The following is a 4707-nucleotide window of genomic DNA, read 5'->3' as shown; positions in this document are numbered from 1 at the left end:
ATATCAATGACCTTAATAGCCTTGTATAAAATCTTTGATATACATGTGATGTGTAATTATTGATATAGAATCATTGGAAACCAGAAGCATTAACCAACTGGGATTGTCAAATCACCCTAAAAAAAATGAAACCAGAATGGTTGAACATGTCGAATTTCATCACAACACCTCATAATGTGGATCAGTAGTGTGTATGGCTCCCATGTGGCTGTATGCACTCCTGACAATGTGTAGATATGCTTCTGATGGGACAGCTGAGATGCCCTAGAGGATCTACTCCCAGACCTGGAACAGGTCATCAATGAACTCCTGGACAGTTTGTATCGCTACAATGTAGAGTTGGCTACACCAATACATAATGTCTCAGAGGGACTCTATTGAGTTCAGGTCTGGGGAACATGGGGCCAGTTAATAGAATGAATGCCTTTGCCATCCAGAAAACTGTCTATGCATTCTGGTCATATAAGACTAGGCCAGCACCAGGAGGAGCTCAGGAACCACTACACTAGCATAAGATCTTGCAATGGGTCTGGAGGTAAATCAAGGTCTGTGCTGTCACAGGAGTTCATTTTGAACTTATATTTATTTGTAAAGAGAACAGGGCATCAATGGTGAACCTGCAAATTCTGTTGTTCTCTTAAAGATGCCAGGCTGCAAATGTTATGCTGTGCACATAGGTCCCACTACAGAATGTCAGGCCCACGTTCCACACTCATGGAGCCTGTTAACAGTTTGTACCGAAACATGCACAGCAGAAGCCCTCTGGAGGTCATATTGTGTGGTTCTGGGAGAGCTTTCCCTGTTCCTCGTCACACAAATTTACAGATAATGTGCCCTGCAAACACAGCCACAGCAAACCTACTTGTAAAAGGATGTATGGATGTGCCCTGCTGGAGGATCTAGACTAGAACAGGCTGCAGGTACAGGTACTGTCTCAAGCCACTGTACAATAAAAGCTGGGACAAGAACACTAACAAAATGCAAGACTGATGAAAATGAAGAATAAATAGAGGAAGTGGTAAACTTATTTCCACTTTTGCCGCTGGCTTGCTGTTGCCCCTTTCTGTCCACCTGTTGTTGTTTTCTGTTGCACCAAAGCAAGTATATAGATTCAGAAGTATATATATATACATATATATATATACATGTAAATATATATACATACACACACGTATATAAGAAAGATAAGCTTCCAAGCTAGCACCACCATTTCAGAGAAACACATTTCGGTGGAAAGATTTTGTCTCTAAATCTTTAAGTTTTACTGGAGGCCAGAAAGTAATTTAGGTCACCAGCTCCCACCCAATACTAATAGCATTTTGGTGGAGTCAGTTTATGCTTTATTCCTGTATGGAATAATAAATGAAGCTCTTAGTAATAAAGCACAGATGAGTTCTGCTGTGTATAATGATGAACTTAAGAATGTATAATCTTGAAAAGCTTTGAAGACAAATGTAAATAAAATGTTCTACAAATATGCGTAAAATAAGTTTGCAATTACAAAACAATACACTCGTGCCAGCCCTTAATTTGCCAGAAAAAAATATTAAAATGTAGAAATGCAAGACATTACAATTCCTATGGGAGCTGTTTGTTTTTTCTATATTATCCATGCTCAGCAAAACATTAGCTTTGATGGTTCCTGTTTGCATATGAATGCGAATGTTGCTTTTGCCATGATCAAACACCCTAAAGTTAGAGTAAGCTAGACATATTCTTATGTGTGACTAGACAGCTATGCATAAAACACTCTGAAAAGGATCCCTTTGTGCTACAAGTCAGCAGAGAGTGTGCTAATACCAGGAAACAGCTGGATATAACATTTTTCATTTGTTCTGGACCATAATTAATATTCTGACAGCATGATTTATTATAAGAGCATAGAAACACAACGCTCAGACTATAATGTGAATGTTTGTACACAGCTGAGGTCAGTGTTCCATTGCCAAATTCTGTGCACAGTCATTGCAGATAACACTGACCAATGAGGGGCGCTCTTCACACCCTTGCAATAAAACAAATCATCACTTTAATATATAGAATATGTAGGGGGCACATCATAAATATAGGGGAGGCATTGCCCACCGTAGCCTGCCTCGAACATCTTGAATAGGCATATATCCCCACAGACACAAATCTCACAAAGTCATGGACACAAATCCCTTCAATAGACATTATTAGAGCTGTGCAAACCTAGAGACACCTAACTCTGTGCAAGCAGCTCTGCAATACTGTTGGGTTTGTCACTACCATAGTTTGGCAGCGATTCAGCACTTTGGATTTCAAAGTCTACATGTTACCATCCAGAAATAACAAACACATGTGCAGCTAAGTCAAGAGAGACCATAATTTGAAGAAATAAGTAAACCACCCAATGTAAGCTCATTGGGCCTGTTAGGGAGAGCAGACATATATATATATTTTCATTTTACCATTGACTCCCAATGTCCCCATAGGCAGTATCCTGGTTCCCTTACCTTTTGTTTGAGAATAACTGTAAGTTCTACAAATAGCCAGAGCTGAATAACAGGATGTGTCCCTATTACTATTTAATAAAGGTTAATAAAGGTTTGCTGCAACTAAGAAAACCTGATGGTTCATATTTCTGCAACTGAGAAAAAAAACCCACAGACACACACCTCTGCAAATATGCAAACTATAGGCATAAGTCTTTAACAATGCACAAACACACTGCCTGATTTATTAAAGCTCTCCAAGCCTGGAGAAGATACACCTTCATCAGTGAGTCTGGGTGATCCACCAAACCTGGAACGGATTTCTTAAAAATCATTTGCTATTAGTTGGAAAATATTTTCAATCATGTACCAGATCTATTCCAGGTTTGAGCTAGAATCTTAAAGAGGTTTAATAAATCGGGCCCAAAGTATGCGCACATAAAATCATGTACATATACTGTACATAAAAGATATAACAGTGTGGAGTGCACAGAAACTTACTAGCTCACTTGTTTTCTGGAAGAATCAACAAGTTTTGTTTTCTTTGCATTTATTAATCAGATAGATGAATCTCCAAAAACACTTAAAATCTCATGGAGAAACCCTCAATCAAATAATAGCACCTAATATAGTAATTCACCAATAAAAAGATAAGTATAGAAGTGCTGTGAAGTGTGAAATACTCTAAATTTAAAAACAAAGCTTGATCCTACAAATATGTGTACACATAAAATAAATAAATAAACCCATTCCTTCTTTAACTAGTAAATATATTCGCTATATAAAAAGTATATATCTGTGGCAGAGCTTTCTCTGGGAAATTTTCTTATATTCTCCAGCTTTTGGTACATTATGAAAGGACAGGGACACTGAACTGGAGAACTGAAATCAGATTGAATTCAGTAAGGAAGATTAATTGCGTTCTTGAAAGTACAGACCTCTATGTGGTTCACTTGTTATGAATATACTGGGCCTGATTTGTTAATGTTCTCCAGGACTGGAGATGATAGACTATCATGGGGGAACCTGGGTGATCCAGCAAACCTGGAATGGATTTCCTAAAATAATTTGCTATTAGCTGGCAAATGTTTGGATCCTGGACCAGATCCATTCCATGTTTGTCTTCCCTAGCCTTATTATTATTATTTTTACACAGTGTTTATATAGCTCCAACAGATTACGCAGTGTTTTACAAAGTCCATAGTCTAACTGTTCCTCAAAGGAGCTCACAATCTAATATCCTTACTATAGTCATATGTCATTATCACAGTCTAAGGCCCTCTATTTATATATTTATTTTTTTGAGGGCAAGCCAGTTAACCTGACAGCATGTGTTTGGTGTGGGAGGAAACTGGTGTGCCTAGAGGAAACCTATGCAAACACGGGGAGAACATACAAACTCCATGCAGATAGCATCCTGGCTGAGATTCAAACATGGGACCTACCGCTATTATGTTCATTATGTTCATGTGTACTGTTGTGTCTTTCAGTTTTATGTATACATTACTTACATTTTTTATATTATACGTTTATAATAATTGGCTTATCAGGGATCAGATACAACAAAATGTTTATGAAAGTATACTTAACAGTTCCAAAACGAGCAAATAATAATGGTTCACATACATTTTAACCCTCAATTACATTACCAGCATGTATCTAAGATATTGTTCAATATATTAAATTCATGTTAATTAATATTATTCAGATAAAAAAATGAAAAAAAGAATTTCCTTCTTTGGACAACCCAGGTAAATGTAGAGAAGCCTAATCCTACCTTGTATCTCTGTCTTTATTATTACTAACCTACAGTCAGTTAATCCCTTGGGTCTGATGCTAGGGGCAGCTTCTATCTTCTAAGGTCCACTTTATGGAATCAGTATCATAGGAGAGCCCACTGGGAGGAGCGTCTGGTCCGACAATTGGTTGCAACATCAGAACCTAGGGATTGACTTACAAATTATTATTATAGAGAAGCCTTTTGGTGACAGCTGTACAGTGTTCCCTCGCCACTTCGCGCTTCATGTTTTGCGGCTTCAGTGCTTCGCGGGTTTTCTGTAGATACCACAGGCTCTCATAAAGGCGTGTGATTGGTGCGACATCCACCAATGAAAGTACGAGTCTTGTCTCGCATACTGTACAGTATTTTAGTGTTGTGCTGGCGATAACTTGTTTTGTTTAAGCGATAACTTTTTTATTACTTAAGCCCTTATAATGCCGCCTAAGCGCTGTGCCCCTGCGAAAGCTTCCT

Source organism: Pyxicephalus adspersus, chromosome 1 (assembly GCF_032062135.1).
Source record: "Pyxicephalus adspersus chromosome 1, UCB_Pads_2.0, whole genome shotgun sequence".
Taxonomy (NCBI): Eukaryota; Metazoa; Chordata; class Amphibia; order Anura; family Pyxicephalidae; genus Pyxicephalus; species Pyxicephalus adspersus.
This window is presented reverse-complemented; position numbering follows the sequence as displayed.